This window comes from Vulpes vulpes, chromosome 8 (assembly GCF_048418805.1).
Source record: "Vulpes vulpes isolate BD-2025 chromosome 8, VulVul3, whole genome shotgun sequence".
Lineage (NCBI taxonomy): Eukaryota > Metazoa > Chordata > Mammalia > Carnivora > Canidae > Vulpes > Vulpes vulpes.
Genome location: NC_132787.1, coordinates 31,059,163 through 31,077,363, shown reverse-complemented (window position 1 = coordinate 31,077,363; position 18,201 = coordinate 31,059,163). Strand labels below are relative to the sequence as shown.

Sequence of the window (18,201 nt, the reverse complement as noted above, 5' to 3'; positions counted from 1 at the left end):
GGAAAACTGTTTTTCAAGATTTTTAGCTACTGCTCCTAGTATTTGCTTCCATATTTCTGAGTAGTATGCTTATTGGCTATTTCTTGATTTATTTCAAGTTAGGGTATTGTGTGATGGCTTCCTACTTGGGAAGATGATTTAGTCCTTTAATATTATACCATGGTCTCATGCACTTCCACTTCTCCTTCATTCCAACGTATTTATTGGACACATTTTTGTTAAATCAGTATTAGGCTTAGATTATTAGAATTATGCACATATTGTTTGCTGAGGCACATGGTGTATTATGATTACATTTTTCCTCATATAACTTTTAACTTCTCCTGGAGTTAACAACTGGCTCTTTTTTCCATTTGTTTGGTTTTTTAATGTATCTAGATACTTCAGAAGGTGAGGGAAAGCATTGAACCTCACTGTGCCTCTGAGGGCATGGGCTTTGAAAGCATCACCAGCAACTTCATTTCAAAAGTTGGCTGAGAGTAGTTCTGCATCTGGCATGTATGTGGGGTCAATGGGGAAACTGCTCCTAGGAGACAAGATTCATAGGCAACATATGGCAGAGGACTAGAATGCTTTGGGATCTTACTGGAAGGCAGAAATAGATAAAAAGCCTGCAAAGAAAGAAGGGCAGTAAATGTTTCTTTAGGTTGCAGGTTAAAAATGAGAGGAGTTTACATATAAGAAGCATCAGTGGTTGCATGAAAAATAATTTACACAAATTCCATGCCTAGAGTGCTGAGTACATAAAACTCAAAGGGAAAAAGGAAATTAAGACTTTTTAAATATATGGGATCAAGGGGCAAAAAGAAGGCTCATGGAGACTGGAATGTCTCAAATGCCCTGACTGAGCGATAAAGCGGTGCATATGATAGATTTTTTTTCCCTAGGATAGGGGAAATATGAAAATTTACCTCTCAGTGGGACATTCTTGGAAATGAGTTTCATCCTACAGACTGCAAGCTTCAGACTACTGTTCAGAGAATGAATGACATCCCAATCCATTGAAGGTAAGATATATTTTTCTCCTTTACCTTGTATATTTCCTGTCTACCCTTTCTAAGATAAGATCAAGCTTTTGCCTTGGTACACTTTGGTAGGTAGGCATGGAATAATCTTGTTCCTAGGAATTTAGCCATGGGGCCAAAAATTTGTTTTACAAGTTTAATGGAGATGAGGCCAGTGATATGATAGCCTATATCCTTTTCAGTAGGCCTGGACAAAGATGTACACACAAGCTCTAGAGTTGAAATAACAATTTGGGAGGCACCAGGGAGGGACACCATAGGACACAGCAGCTGGTGAAGAAACCCCAATTAAATGAGTGTCCTCTGAGCTGAGCAACAGAGAAAATGGCTTTTGAACTTTGATTTTTTAGTGCACAAGAAGAATATTCCATCTAAAAATGTAATTTTCTGTGGTAACGTCAGATTTAGAAAATGTACATATTAGTTTTCAGCACGTTGTATTATTTGGAGATAGTATTTATGCTGTCATTGGGGTATCACCTATAATCTTGGATGAGTTATAATGGATAAAATTACCGAGCGTAATCTGGAAATGAGAAATAGAATAAGGTTGACTTTTTGTATAGACCACATAACTTTGAATTAGTTAATGCTTTGTTCTGACCCATATGAAAGTATTTTGGGGGTGACCATTGAGTGGCAATTTCATGAACTTCAGAAGAATGTATCAGGGCATTGAACCTAGTCTGGCATGGCAATGAGAAAGACAGCCAAGAGGGCCATTCACACTCCTAGTTGACCAGATGCATGGCTGTACAGTCTACTGGCTATGATAGAAAAAAAAATTGTGGAATCATAGTAACATTGCATGAAACTACATTGCTGTTTTGGGCCAGAAAGCAGGATATTTCAATTTTCCATCCAACTTGGGAAATAGGAGCAAGTGTTAACCTGTACCTCACATCCTTTTTGCTCTCTTGTTCAGATAAAGGATGAATAATGAGTCTCTGCATTTATGGGCTCATGGCTTTTTACTAGTTTATAGAGTACTTTGCTTTAAAACTGGAAAAAATGGCACCACTCAGCTGAAAAGGCAGTTGACTTGTTTGGTTCTTCTAGTCCCCTGGAGAAAAAAGAAAGATAGGGACTTTACCTGGAAGGGCCAGCTAAGTCTCTGCTTCCTCTGTTCTAGTGTCTTAGCCAGGATCTGTAAATCAAGCCAGGCCTAATATTTTTGATGTAATCAGCTTGGGGTTAGGGAAAAAATGGTCTTTCATGTTGTTAAAGTCCATCTCGTCGAAGGATTACTCTGCACCTTAGTAGAAAAATGAGCACCTGACTGGCCATAAATAAAGCTGACCTTTTGAGTCCAATTAGCTATATTATCATTGTACCTATTCTTTCTTATGGAGAAGGTCAGTCTTACCATCCCTATATTTGCAAAGCTAGAAAGTAACTTGAGCCATTGCACCTGTGGCTGCCATCCACATGACCACATCTGTAGGCACTTCACTGGGTACAGCTGAAGAGCCTATGGTAGAATACGACTTGATTCTCAATTATAATCACCTGGGGCATTTAAAAACATAATGTTCAGTTCTGCTCTCCAGAGATTTGATTTAATTGGGCTGACTTGGCCCTAGCATCAATGTTTCTATAAAGTTCATGGAGTTTCTAACATGCAGCCAGAGTGGGACCTAAATAAAATTAGAAGTTGAACAACAAGGGCTCTTACTTCACCTGAAACTGTCAAGGAACATGGCTTCTTAATAATAAGAATGCTATTTTAATTAAATAGCTTCTTTTTTCTTCTCCCATTCCATCACCCTAGTGTCCTTACAGAAGAACTGGCATTACTAATTTATAGACACTGCAGTTCCTGTTGGCCAGGAGCTGTAAAGGGTATATACTCGGGTGTTTAATCCTTACCATAATAGCTGTATTTTCATCTTATTGAAGAATCAAAAGCTAAAAGTAAAATCATTTTCCCAAGCCCACACTGTTAAGTTTGACAAGAAAAATAGGATTGGAACACTGGTAAGTTTGAATTACTCCATTATTTTATTCTCAGACTTATTTGGTACCTAGTTTTTAAAGTTTATATTTTAGTATTGTCATATATTTATTGAAATTCTTTTTTTAAAAAAGGTTTTATTTATTTATTTGACAGAGAGTGAAGGAGAGAACACAAGCAGGGGGCAGAGGGAGAAGCAGACTCCCTGCTGAGCAGAGATCTTGATGTGGGGCTCTATTCCAGGACCTTGGGATCATGACCTGAGCCAAAGGCAGAGTCTTAACTGACTAAGCCATCCAGACTCCCCTGAAAGTCTTGTTATTTGCAGCTGTTTTAAGAAAGGGGCATGTGTAAAAATATCTTTACTTCATTATCATTAATTATAAGTCAAGGGTGAAATTTCACCATGATCATTACCTCTAGCTCTCCAAGTGCCAGAGGAGGGTTAGGTTGGCAATTTAAAGGGCAAAGGTTTTGAAACCAGGCCACAACACTTCAGGTCTTAGCCCTGTTATCTGTGTAACTTTGAGAAGTTTACTTAATGCATCTGTGCCTCAATTTCCCCAGCTTAAAAGTGGGGATGGTTTCTGTTTTGTTCTGAGAATTTATATTAATATAAATTAAATATTGAGAACATAATCATAATTAACCAAATGTCAGCTATTACCTTGGCGTTGGTGAGTATTTGATGAGTAATATCTGAAAGTGCTCTGTTGCTTCATTGACACCCTTCATCAGAGTGGAAGGCCCAATAAGGTCAATTCTAGACCCCTTTAAAAGGATTTTTTCATTGAAAGATTTATAAGGAATTTGAATTTTTTGAGTATTTGCTCCAATTCTGGCACTAATAGCATTTTGTTTATTCCCTTAACTCTAAAATATATTATTTCCTGGTTGTATAGTGGAGCAAATGTTCTTGCATAATGTTTAAAATATTTAGGGAAAGTGACTTACATAGTTTCTTTTTTACATGATGTTTAAGTGTTAATGGTACTAAGTGGCACTGGGTTATTGGTTTTAGGTGTTGCATACTGTTTTCCACTAATGTACCTATGCTCCTGTCTTTTGCCTTATCCTCATTTCTCAATTTTATCCCTTAGGCAATACTGTTAGAGCCTAGTAGTCTAAATAACATTTCCTAGGCTTAATGTATTGCAAGCTACCCAAATATTTTTACTTTATGGTAGAACACAAACCAAACCTAATTTGACTGCAGGTGTGAAAACTCATGGACTTTGGCAGAATTAACAAATTCTTGCTGCTTGTGGAATTAGCTGAATAGTTGTGATTCTGCCCCTTGGGGATGACTGGCTTAGGAAACTCTAAGCCTATAAAGATGGCCACATGCCAGTGCTTTGAGGTGGAGTCTTTGAAAGTCTCCACAGAACCTCTGTTGGCCAGGTTCATGATTCCAATGACTAAGCCTACAAAATCAGTAAAGAAGTGGCTAATAGAATGTGTTAGTTACAAGTACTATGGCTTCTTTGTTGTGCTAGTTTGAAAAGTAAATAGGTGAGTTCAAGAACTGTAACATAGAATGATGTGAATTCCCTTTGAGTCTGGACTATTGTGAGAGAGTATATTTTAAATGTATCTTGGCAAGAGTACCAATGAGTCCCTGTGATTTGTAAAATTATTCTTCTAATCTACTTTGTTGCAACAAAGGCCACTACTTGGGATCTAGCTACTGATTTACAATTAATCTTTAAATCTTCTGTCACCTTTCTAAGTATTTCATTGTAACTATAAAATATAAAATCATGCATGCTGAGTATCTCTTATTTATAAACTTATAATATCAGTGTTTGAGTCAGTAAGAATATTGAGCCATTACAAATTTACTCTTTCAATAACAAGGTAATGTATAAAATACAGACAATATATACTGCAGAGCAAGTATTCGATGTCACAATTTTCAAAGATGAGGCATACGGTCAGTTAAGTCTTCAAGAGAAAGGAATGGTTTGAAGGAAAAGCCTTGAAGAAGACATTACCGGTTTGGCAACATTATTGTCATATGGGAGTGACAGGAACAAAGGTATTGCCACAGAAATGTTAGGTATGAACCCAAACAATAAGTAGATATGTCAGCTGGAGGAAAGATTTGTGTTCAATTTCAGACCCCTTTTAAGAAAAGCACATTGATAAATGTACTTGCCCTTTTGATGTAACTTTATTCACTGATACAAAAGTCATTTTGAAGATGCTACTTTTGTGACTTTAAGAGCATATCTCTTCTAATTTGTGTTGTCAAATGTTTATAGTACTAGTTAATATCAATTTCTGGAATCGTCCTTTTCTGGTTGTTAATGGTAGAAGGCTGAAGACCACATTTTTACTTGTCACTGTTTGCTTACATCAACCTACTTTTGTGTGTTTTTCTAATGATGCTGGAGAGCTCATTCTGTATTTCACATGGGGTTGCCTACTTCCCTTTGCTGATAAACTCTTGTTCTTTTGGAATACATCATATGTGGCATCTTGTTTTTTAGATATTTTTACTCCTAATAACTGCATAGAAGTAGATGGATATAAGAAGAATTTAAAATAATCCTTAGATTTCTAAGGATGAAACTTGCTTCCTGCCCTCTCAAAAAAAATAGTAGCAGACTTGATCAGTTCAGCCCTCTTCAGCCCCAAGCATCAATATGCTATGGCTAAGGCTATGAATTCTTGAGCCAAGTTGCCTTGCCTAAGCCAAGGAGCCTTAGTTTGAATCCTGGCTCCACCATTTTTTGCACTGCTGACTTGGCCAAAATATTTAGTTTCTCAGGGCATCTCTGTGAAATGGAAATGATAACAAATATCTACTTTCTTGGATTATTCTGAGAGATTTAAATAATTAATGCATGCCTTCTTAAAAAGTGCTAGGCAAGATAGGACCACAATCTATTATGTAACTATAGTTAAGGTTACATTTTTTTTGGTTTTCTAATATTTTTCTACTACTGAAAACTTGCTACTATGCAGGCTAAATATAGTTGTAAAGTTGTAAATGAGCCTTGATATGCTTTTACATATTTGCTTATTTGTTTATTTATTTATTTTTAAATCCACCCTTTTCCATTCTCCCATTCATGGAACTGGGGTAGCTTTACATTCCTCTGAGTAAACTGTGCCCTTATCTTCAGCTATCATGTAGAACGTGTATTCTACTGGCCACTAAGACTTGCTTTGCTGCAGATTTTCAGTGTTCTGCCTTGCTTCCCCATTTGCTGAGGAAGGAGGAAAAACAAAGAAGGATTGTCTCCCCCTTCCTAAATTTCTTTCATTTCTCCCCACCAGACCCCCGCCCCACCACACACACAGACATGTTGGCACTGATTTATCTTCAGGAGAATATAATAAGAAAACATGAATAAGGACTTTTAGTCTTCCACATTTGAACTTTTGGACACAACTTTAAACAAATTTGGCATATGTTAGCCATATGTTTAAATGTCAGCCAAGTAGTTAGATGTCTAATATTCGAACATAAGCTGCAGCGTTTAGGATTGCAGTAGAGATTTTCCTTTTTGTTCAGAGCTGGGCTCAAACTGTTATGTTTTTATGTTGTATGATTTGAAGGGCACTAAGAGCCTTTTCCATTTGTCCGAAAAATTCCTCTTCACCCTCCTGTTCTAAATGCATCTACCTTTACTAATTATTTTTGGGGAAAATAACAAAGACTTGCATGCAAAAGCAAGTTAGATTGCTTTCTGTGCAGGCAGGATTAGCAAGTATGTAAACAGCCAAGTATACTAGAACATTTCAGTTGAGTAAGAGGAAAGATGGGGAAGAAAGGGACAGAGCCTTGAATTAATTTTTGCCCATATGATTCTCTTGCTTAAAGGGTTTCTGTCTTCACTTATTTCTAAAATTCTTTGAAGGAGTATAGACCTCCCTATGTTATTGAGCAAGTAATAGACGGTTGCCTTTTAGAAAATGGAACCACATATATTACCCAGGACGAACAAATATTAGCTAGAACCCAAAACTTTCCTAATACAAGCAAGGATGGGATATTTCCCTTTGAGAAATGACCTAACACTTAGTGTCCATGATGTTGAAATGAAAAAAAATATCCACTTAATGGAAACAAGGGTGGAGTAACTACCCACTGTTTAAGCTAAAATTATCTCTTTGTTTCTTTAAAAGTGATGTGTTTATTTCCATGTCTTGTTATTGCCAAATAAAAGCCATATAGGAGGAAATTAACAAAGTATCTGCAAACCCCTTGGAGCCCTCCTATCCAGCTATGAGATACTGACCCAATTAAATACCATTATTCAAAACATTCACTTTCCATTTATTCCCTATTGTGCCAATCATTAAGAATGGCCACAGATTAATTTTTTTGTTTGTTTCAACTTAGTGTTTGGAACCATCTGTATTTTGGTATACCTGTTAGTCTATAGCATATCCACAAGACTTATTTCTATAGTAACCAGCTCTTTGGGGTTTTAGGACAGAAATATAAGGCAATATACAGTTTGAATCATTATGTTCAAATGCAGGTAGAAGAGCTTTTTAGTCATCTGGTTACATGTGATCCTTCAGTCACATGGAAAAATACATAGGTGACCAAATCCATTAGGGTTGGTTAAGCCAAGGTGTCGTAAGTTACCTTTGCTTTGTGACAATGAATTGTTTATGATGTGGAGAGGGGTAGACTATAAACACTATGGGTGAAAAAACTGAATTCAGTTGTGGTAAAAAACACAACAAACCATGAGCCTTGAAATTTGGCTGACTTAGGTTCAAATCTTGCCTCTGCCCTTAGAGTTATATCATTCTAGGCAAGTTATTTAAAGTTTGAATGTCTATTTTTTTCTTTAAATAAAAAGATAAAAAATATTCCTTGAGGTCTAGCGCAAGGAGGGAAGAAAATAAAGCATGTGAAATATGAGTGGTAGACCATCAGGAAACAATAGATATTAATGTTAAGAATATAGAGTTCTAAATTTTCTCTACTTACTATCACCATCAAACTGATTCTATATACTCCCCACTTTTATCCATGCATCCAATCAACTTGATCTCAAAAATTTGTAAGAAACATAATAATGGTTGATACCCTAAGTGAATGGATCTTAACTAGCCCATAAGGCAAGACAATATCTCTGAAGAGTTTCCATGGGTGTCATGAACCTCTTCAAGGCATTAGGATGTCTGCAGCTTTATTTTGTTTTGTCTTGGAGGAAGAGTCTATCTATACTTGCATTTCCTTATTGACTGGACACATAGCTATGCCTTAGCATTATTCTGGAATTGTGGAAAAGCAGACTCAAACTATTTTGTCAGACCTTTTTGTTTGTAAGCTGTACTACAAATATTATCAGTATAAGGATATCTAATATTCAAATAAAATTCTCTAAAACCCCTTGCTCTGTAAGATATTCATTAGAGATATTGTCCCATTGACTTTGGGTACCTTTTAATAATTTATCTTATTTTAACTTAATAAGTTGGCTGACATGTCTGTTGGAACTTTATTCAATGATTATTGGTTTCCTAAATTCATAGGATATCTCATGACTGGCACTGGTACCCTTTTGGAAAATAAGATCTAAACATAAGTTAAATGTATATAAATACAAATAATGTACCTTTGTCACCTGCATTTACATCAGAAATATTTACTGTATGAAGAAAACAAGCAAAGGCCAAAGACGGGAGCAGTACCTCCATAATTTCACTCTCTACTTTGAAATAGATTCTGTCTCCACCGCTGGCTTATGTCATATCAAATTTATTTAATAAGTTGGTCAGAATTGGAATTAAAAAGGAAAGGTGTCGTCATTAAAATAAAATTTACTCAATTAACTTGAGTGATAAAACTATTTTACAAACTTAATTTAGATCCCACAGAGCCAAATTTGGGAGAATTTGTTAAGATATCTTAGCATGGTGTGGGGCTTGTTTCTTGCATTTTAGATACTAAGTTGATACTTTATTTATTTATTTGTTTATTTATTTATTTAAGTTGATATTCCAATTGAGGTTGAGAGCTAAGTGGAAGTAGCTACTTCTACTTCAAAGTAATGGACTATTTATCTACTATGAGCTATAGATTTAAACCTTTTATTTTCTAACTTTAAACATTTTTTTTTCTCATTAAACTTTTGTTTTAATGGGTGTCAAAATTCTGAGACAGATTTTTGGTCAAGTTGTTTCCATTAAAAAGTACTGATTTTAAAAACTAATAATGTAAAACTGCCACACATGCACAAAAAAACCCCAAATGGTCCACAAAACATTCTCTTTTCCTTCTGAAGTTTTTACCATGCATTATCATTAACCAGTCTTTTACTATTAAACTTAAATGGCCAACTGACACAAACAGTTCTGAGACTGTTCTTCCACCACTGATTAAGACTGGGGTGGCAGGTATTGGGGATAATACTCATTTAGCCTTCTGAGCTTTCTGGGCAGACTTGGTGACTTTGCCAGCTCCAGCTGCCTTCTTGTCCATTGCTTTGATGACACCCATAGCAACCATCTGTCTCGTGTCGCGAACAGCAAAACAGCCCAGAGGAGGATAGTCAGAGAAGCTCTCAACACACATAGGTTTGCCAGGAACCATATCAACAAAGGCAGCATCCCCAGATTTCAAGAACTTGGGACCATCTTCCAGCTTTTTTCCAGAACGACGATCTATCTTCTCCTTCAGCTCAGCAAACTTGCAAGCAACTTGAGCTGTGTGACAATCAAGCACAGGTGCATATCCAGCACTGATTTGGCCCAGATGGTTCAGGATAATCACCTGAGCGGTGAAGCCAGCCGCTTCCATTGGTGGGTCATTTTTGCTGTCACCAGCCACGTTGCCAAAGATGAACATCTTTGACAGATACGTTCTTGACATTGAAGCCCACATTGTCCCCAGGAAGAGCCTCACTCAAAGCTTCATGGTGCATTTCAACAGACTTTACTTCAGTTGTAACATGGGCTGGAACAAAGGGGACCACCATGCCAGGCTTAAGAACACCAGTCTCCACTAGTCCACAGGGACAGTACCAATACCACCAATTTTGTAGACGTCCTGGAGAGGCAGATGCAAGGGCTTATCAGCTGGACGAGTCGGTGGCCAAATACAATCCAGACCTTCAAGCAGTGTGGTTCCACGGGCATTCCCATGTTTACGAGTGACTTTCCATCCCTTGAACCAAGGGATGTTAGCACTTGGCTCCAGCATGTTGTCACCATTCCAACCAGAAATTGGCACAAATGCTACTGTGTCAGGGTTGTAGCCAATTTTCTTAATGTAGGTGCTGACTTCCTTAACGATTTCCTCGTATCTCTTCTGGCTGTAGGGTGGTTCAGTGGAATCCATTGTGTTGACACCAACACTTAGTTGTTTTACACCCAGTGTGTAAGCCAGAAGGGCATGCTCATGGGTCTGCCCATTCTTGGAGATAGCTGCTTCAAATTCACCAACACCAGCAGCAGCCACAATCAGGATAGAACAGTCAGATTGAGATGTGCCTGTAATCATATTTTCAATAAAGTCTCTGTGTCCTGGGGCATCAATGATGGTTGCATAATACTTGCTGGGAGATATCAATGGTGATACTACAGGGAGATATCAATGGTGATCCCACGTTCACGTTCAGCTTTCAGTTTATCCAAGACTCAGGCATACTTGAAGGAGCCTTCTCCCATCTCAGCAGCCTCCTTCTCAAATTATTCGATAGTTCTTTTGTCGATCCCACCACATTTGTAGATCAGATGGCCAGTAGTGGTAGACTTGCCCGAATCTACGTGTCCAATGATGACTATGTTGATGTGAATATTTTCCTTTCCCATTTTGGTTTAGGTTTAGTGGTGGTTTTCACGACACCTGTGTTCTGGCGGCAAACCCATTGCAAAAGAAGTAACTTTAAACATTTAAAAAAAATCAATGATTATTCCTGTCTAAAGAATTTCATATTTTAATTTAGTGTATATATAAAATAAAGTTAAAATGAGTGAGAATAGAACTGATATATTATAGTCCTAGTTTTACCTCCGTTTTTTGTTTAGAACGTTTCCTTTGGATTCATTCTGGGTCAACTGTTCTACTTTAGGCAGGGATTTAAATACTTGATCTTTAAGCTTTTGGTTTTAGGTTTGCTATTTCCCTTGGGAACCAGCTTTAATTGCACAAATGAGTCTTTTCTGGGATCATAAACCAAAGGGGCTGTGTGTAGTTTGCTTTTTAAAATATTCCCTCTCATCTAAGATCACTCATGTTCTTTCATATTAAAAGGGCAGAAATTAGTCTCTGCTATATACAGGATGTGTCTCCAATTTGAAGCCTTACATACATCTTTTTTTTTTTTTTTTTTCCTGTGAGGTGGTTTCTGTTACTTGACCCAGTAACAAATCATAACATTTTTATGCTGTCTTATCATTTGTAAATTACTTTCATATTCTCATTTGAACTTTATCATAAACCTATGAAAGAGTAGTATCACTTATTAAGCCCCTGGCATGTAGTAGGTTCTTAAGGATTGACTGAGTGAAGTGTAGATATCGATGTCTTATTTTTTAGAAAATAGGTACTTGAAGCACTGAAAAGTCAAAATGATATTCTAAGACAGTAGGTAGAGTTTGGACTCATTTTCAGGTTTTCTAGATCACGGGATAAGGTTCTTCACCATATGCTACCACACTGATTATACCTGTGGCTTTAGTTGCCTTTAAGGTGAATTTTACATTGAGTGAAATGTCAGATATTAAGTGTACAAATCGAGTTTTGAAAAATGCATTCACCTATAAAACCAACAAACCAGTGAAGATAATTGAGTTTTTTCACTTCCCCCACATTCCTTGAGGACTTTCTCATATATCCACTACCTCAGGCAATTAATGTTCTGATCTTTTTTCCCACTATAGGTGAGTTTTGCCTAGTCTAACTTTCTTACAAATACAATCATATAATTGATACTTTCTTGCGTCCCAATTCTAACACCCAACACAGTCTGAGATTTACTCACCTTGTTGCATACCTAAGTATTTGATTCCTTTTAATTGCTGAGTACTATTCCATTGTATGAACACACCACAATTTGTTCATCTGTTCTCTTATTGGTGATCATTTGGGTTATTTCTAATATTTAGCTATTATAAGTCAAATTGATATAAGCATTTGTGTATAATAAGTCAAATTGATATAAGCATTTGTATATAAGTTTGTGGATTTCCATTTTTTCTTTCTTTCTTTCTTTCTTTCTTTCTTTCTTTCTTTCTTTCTTTCTTTCCTTTTTCTTTTTTGTGAGAACTGGTAGGTTATAAGACAGATAATGGGACATGAAAAAAAACTGCCAAGGCTTTCCTTGGCAAGGAAATTCACAAAGTGAATCACTTTGTACTATTTTATATTCCCACCAATACTTATGATTATTCCATCTGTTTCATATCTTTACTGATTTTTAATGTTGTCAGTCTTTTAAATTTTGACCACTGTAGTAATATGTAGTGGATCTCATTGAGGTTTATTTTGCATTCCCTTGGTTAATTAATGTGTTGAGCTTTTTTTCTTGTGCTTACATGCTATTCCCCGTATCTTTCTTAGTGAAGTGTCCCAATTCTCTCCCCTGCCACCTTAAAGTAGCATTGTCTTTTCATTGAGTTGTAGGCACTCTTTATATATTCTGGATATACACCTTTGTCAGATATATGTCTTGGGAATATGCTCTCTGAGTTGGCAGCTTGCCAATTTATTTTCTAAGGCTGTCTGGATGAACAAAAATCTAACACTTTTTCTTTTGTGGTTATTGCTTTCTGCATTCTAAGAAGTATTTGCCTTATCCTGGATTGCAAAGATATGTTTTCTCCTATATTTTTTATACATTTAGATATTATATTGTAATTTGTAAGTTTAGCACTTACATATGTCCATTTCCTATTAGTTTTTCAAATAAATGTTGAGATGAATTATTTTCCATGGATAGCCAGTTGTTTTAGCATCTTTCTTTGAAAAATGTTTACCTGCTTACTGAGTAGTTTTATCATCTTTCAAGTCAATTGACTGTGTAAGTATGTTTATTTCTGGGCTCTCTCCTATTTGGTCAATCTACTTGCCAATCCTTATGCCAGTACTACACATTTTAATTACCGTAGGTTAATAGGAAATTTTGAAATATGGTAGTGTCTTCTAATGATTTTTCAAAAATCATTTTGACTAATGTGAGGTCTTTGCATTTTCATTTAAATTTTAGAAATACCTTATTAATTTTAGTGAAATCCTGCTGAAGTTATAATTAGGCTGTTTTCTAATATATATATATCAATTTGGGGAGCATTAATAGTTTAACAATATTGAATGTTTCAATCCATGAATTTAATATATCCTTCATTCACCTATACTTTCTGTGTGCAATTCTTTGTGTTTTCAGTATATAGGTCTTTAGATATTTTGCTAAATTTATATCTAAGGATATAAATATTTATAAATTTAATATAAATTTATATTAGGATATAAATTTAATATATCCTTCATTCACCTATACTTTCTGTGTGCAATTCTTTGTGTTTTCAGTATATAGGTCTTTAGATATTTTGCTAAATTTATATCTAAGGATATAAATTTATATCTAAGGATATAAATTTATATCAAAGAATATCTTAGGATATCTAAGAATTTTCTGTTGGTGTTCTTGTGAATAGAGTTTTAAATTTTGTTTTTTAATTGTATGGTGCAAGTGTATAGAAATAAATCATTTTTGCATATTGACTTTGTATGGAGAACTTACTAAATTCTCTTAATAGTTGTTTCATGAATGACCTCAAATATTCTTACACAAACAATCATGTTATCTACAAATAAAAACTTTACTTTTCTAATTTTTATGTAGTTTGTATTTTTCTTGCTTTGTGGCACTGTAAGGCCTTCTTTTTTTTTTAAGGTTTTATTTATTTATTCATGAGAAACACAGAAAGAGAGGCAGAGATATAGGCAGAGGGAGAAGCAGGCTCCCTGTGAGGAGCCTGATGTGGGACTCGATCCTGGTACCCCAGGATCATGACCTGAGCCAAAGGCAGATGTTCAACAATTGAGTCACCCAGGTGCCCCAGTAAGACCTTCTTTATACTATTAAATAGATATGTTGAAAACTGATATCCTTGCTTTGTTCCTGATGTTAAGAAAAAGGGTTCAGTGTTGCACCATTAAGTAAACCAAGTTTTGTTTTGTTTTTTAAATAAATACTCTTATCAGAGTAAGGAAATTCCATTCTATTCCTATTTGTTTTGAACTTTTATCATGACTAGCACATAATTTTGTCAAATGCTTTCTTATCAGAAAAGATAATCATATATGGCTTTTTCTTTAACTTGTCATTGTGCAGACTTACAGTGATTTTCAAATGTTAAGCTGACTTGCATTCCTAGGATAAACACCATTTGGCCATTAATGTTTTATCTTTTCTATATATTGCCAAATTCAATATGCTAAATCTCTTAAGGGCTTTTGCATGTATGTTTATAATGCACATTGGTCTGCAGTTTACTCTTTGTTATACCTTTGTCTGGCTTTTGGTATCAGAATTATGCTGGACCCAACAATCTGGGCAGTATTCCATCCTCTTTTTTTCTGCTGAAGGGCATTATGTAAAATTGGCATTATTTCTTTCTTAAATATTTAGTATAATTTACTAGGGAAATCATCTAGGTGTGATGTTTTCTTCATGGAGTTTTTTCATTTGTTATTAGTTACCTTCATAGGAATAAGTCTATTCAGATTTTCTATTTCATATCTTCTCAATTTTTATTAAGTTTTGTGTTTTAAGAAACCTAACCATTTCATCTAAGTTGTTGAATTTATCAACATAAAGTTATCCACGAGGTGTCCTTATTCTCCTTTTAATATCTGTGGTATCTGCAGCTATTTTGTCTTTCATTTATGGTTTTGGTAAATTGTGGTCTCTCCATCAGTCCCTCTGTTCTGCTCCTGCTGTTGCTCCTCCTCCTCCTCTTTCCTTTTTCTCTCTGTCTCCCCCTCCCTTTCCCTCTGACTCCTCTCTTCACCCCCACCTCCCCCTCCTCTTCATCTTTCCTTTTGTACTGCTTTTCCTTTTCTTCTCCCTTTCCTCTTCCTTCCTCTCCCCCTCCCCCATCTTCCCTCCCCTTACCTTGATATTCCCTTGGTAGAGGTGTTCCAATTTTATTGTTGTTGTTTTTTTTTTTTCAAAGAAACAATTTGGCTTTTATTTTTATACTGTATGTCTGGTTCTTATTGTATTGATTTCAGCTTTTTATTTCTTTTTTTTCTACCTCCTAGATGAGTACATTGATTCCGAAGGATATTGAGAGATCATATTTTTATTGAATTCTAATAATTTAATTCTGTTGTGCTTAAAGAATGTACTCCATGAGATCTCAGTCTTTAAATTTTATTGAAATTTATTCTGTGGTACAGCATATGGTTCATCTTGGTAAATATTTCATATGCCCTTAAGAGTATATACATATAGGGGTACCTTGATAGCTCAGTCAATTAAGCACTCAATTCTTGGTTTCAGCTCAGGCTGTGATCTCAGGGTTGTTGGATGGAGCCCTGGGTTGGGCTCTGAGCTCAGTGTGGTCTGCTTGTCCTTTTCTCTCTGCTCCTCCTCTCATGCTCTCTCTCTAAAATAGATTAGTATATAAAATCTTTAAAAAAAAAAAGAGCATGTGCATTTATAAAATTTAGTTTTATGTAGTGATGAGTAGGAATTAGGTCAAACTGGTTATAGTGTTTAAATCTTTTTTCTCTTTATTGCTTGGTTTTATATAATTAATTGTTCTATCAATTGCTGAGATAGAGGTGTTGGTATCAAACTATTTTTGTAGATTTCTCTTCCTTTAATTTTGTCAATATATTGCTTCATTTCAAAGCTCTTATATTAGGCAGGCACACATACATTTATAATTTATGATTATAAATAATTTATGATTTATTATGATTTCTATTGAATTGTCTTTTTTGTCATTATTAAATAACTTTCTTTGTCTTGAAGTCATCCTACTTCATCTGCAATTAATATAGCTACTCCAGACTTCTTATGCTGACTGTTTGTAGTAAGCATTGTTTCCACTAATTTGTTTTCAATCTGTCAGTGTCTTTATATGTAAATTGTGTTTCTTAGTGACAGCATTTAGTTGAGTCTTGCTTTTTGATTGAGTCTGATGACCTCTTCTCTTTCAGTTGGAAAATTTAGACCATTACATATGTCATGATTATTGATATGTTTGCATTTAATACTATTTTGCATTTTTAAAATTTTTGTCATTTGCATATGTTTTTTTTTTTTTTTGCGTATGTTTTTTATCCTTAGTTCTTCGTTTCTTGTCTTGTTGTAAATCAATCATTTTTATCCCATCTTAACTCCTCCATTGGCTATTTAGCTATATCTCTTTGTTTATATATTTTTATATTTGTACCATTATAGTTTAGTGTTTGATTCAAGGTCTTCAGAATGCATTCCTTTGAAATGATGTTTAAACCCTTTACATAAAATATAAGAACTTTTAACAGTGAAATTCTATTTACCATCCCCACTTTACTATTTTATGTTTTATATTTATACATTATAAGCTCCATGATAGAAATCTATATTTGCTTTAAATAGTTGTTTGTCTTTATAAAAATATAAAGAGAAGAAAAATATAGTCTTTTATATTTACACTCATATTTACCACTTTTGGTACTTTTCATTTTTCCTCTAGATTCAAATTTGCATTCAATGTTAATACCATTCATCGAATAGAATTTCCTTTAGAATTTATTCTGCTGCCAGAAAATTCTCTTATTATTTCTCTATTATTAATACTTTATTTAGAGATGAAATGTTTTCACTGGATTTACAGTATAGGGTTGCTTCCTCCTACCATTTTTTTCTTAACACTTTAAAAAATTTCACTCCATTGTCTTTTGGTCTTCAATATTTTTGATAAGAAGTCTTTGATAATTCATATAATTTTTTTTCTGTGTGTATTTTTCCCCAGTTGTCTTCAATATCTTCTCTTTATTCTTTACTCTCAACAATTTGCCAGTGATGTGCCTCTCTGGGGTTTTCTTTGTTTTCATTCTGTTCATAGTTTATTGAGATTTTGGATCTCTATGTTACTGTTCATCATCAAACTTGGGAAACTTGCAGTGTGTAGTTGTATCTGGATTTATCATGCTTCATATTGTTTTGGCAGGCGATTAATTTACTGGTAGATAAGTTTGATCTTTTGAGTTTGTTTTTAAGCTCTTTAAGGGTGCTCTTCTAGAGCAGCCATTACTTTAGCTCTATATGTATTTGATGAGGTTTCTCCATTCTGACTGGTCAGAATTTCTGTCTCCCCATATAGCTCTAGAATTTATAGTATAAATTTGAAAATTTATGTGCCTGTCCAAAGTACATATTCCATGGGGCAGGGAGAGCTCTCTTCTGGAACTAAATTCTCACTGTGCAGCAGTGTTGCTCAAGTACTCCCTTCTCCAGAAATATAACCATTATTTATTGTATTCATCTGGGTCTATTGCCCTGACCAGTCCGAGCACAATACTTTGTGACTTATTTAGAAAGAAGACCCCTATTGAGTTGATGATCAAAATATTGTTGAAGAGAATTGCCCTCAGTCCCAGTTTTCTCCGAACAATCATGAAACTTTCAGAATTCTAGACCGATTCCATCCCCCCACGCCCCAAACGGAGTGTCACTGCTGCTTTGGAAACACGTTCCATGTGAATCCTGTGGTTTCGCCGTCAGGAGCTGGACTTGAGAAATTGGGCGAATCGTGCCAGCTTTTTATTGGCAGACGGGGAATGCCAGTGTAATTGCTGCAGTTAGGGTGTAGGTCCTCTACAATTGTTTCTAATACACAAGATGCTTTGGATTTGTATATTTGTAATCTTGGAAAGGGGAAAATGTATATAAAGATGTTTTAATATGTTAAAAAAAACCTAAAATTTAAATTTATAGTATCTCTATAAATTTATAGTATCTCTTTTCTGGAAGACCTCACTTATGATTTTTTTAAAATTTTTATTTATTTATGATAGTCACAGAGAGAGAGAGAGAGAGGCAGAGACACAGGCAGAGGGAGAAGCAGGCTCCATGCACGGGAGCCCAACGTGGGACTCGATCCCGGGTCTCCAGGATCGCACCCTGGGCCTAAGGCAGGCGCTAAACCGCTGCGCCACCCAGGGATCCCCCTCACTTATGATTTTTGTATGCATGTTTTTATTAGTATTCGGGTAAAATCTTAAGAGGCATCATATGAAGATTGATT

The 18,201-nt window shown here is 35.4% G+C and overlaps 1 long non-coding RNA gene across 2 annotated transcripts in view; it reads left to right on the top strand.

Annotated features, from left to right (window-relative positions):
* The first annotated feature begins 893 nt into the window (after window positions 1–893).
* The window catches only part of LOC112917254 (uncharacterized), a 34,801-nt gene continuing 17,493 nt past the window's right edge, over window positions 894–18,201 (top strand). For both annotated transcript variants that reach the window (XR_003234446.2, XR_003234444.2), the window contains exon 1: window positions 894–1,007. This is a non-coding gene — a long non-coding RNA (uncharacterized lncRNA). The remainder of the gene's footprint in view (window positions 1,008–18,201) is intronic.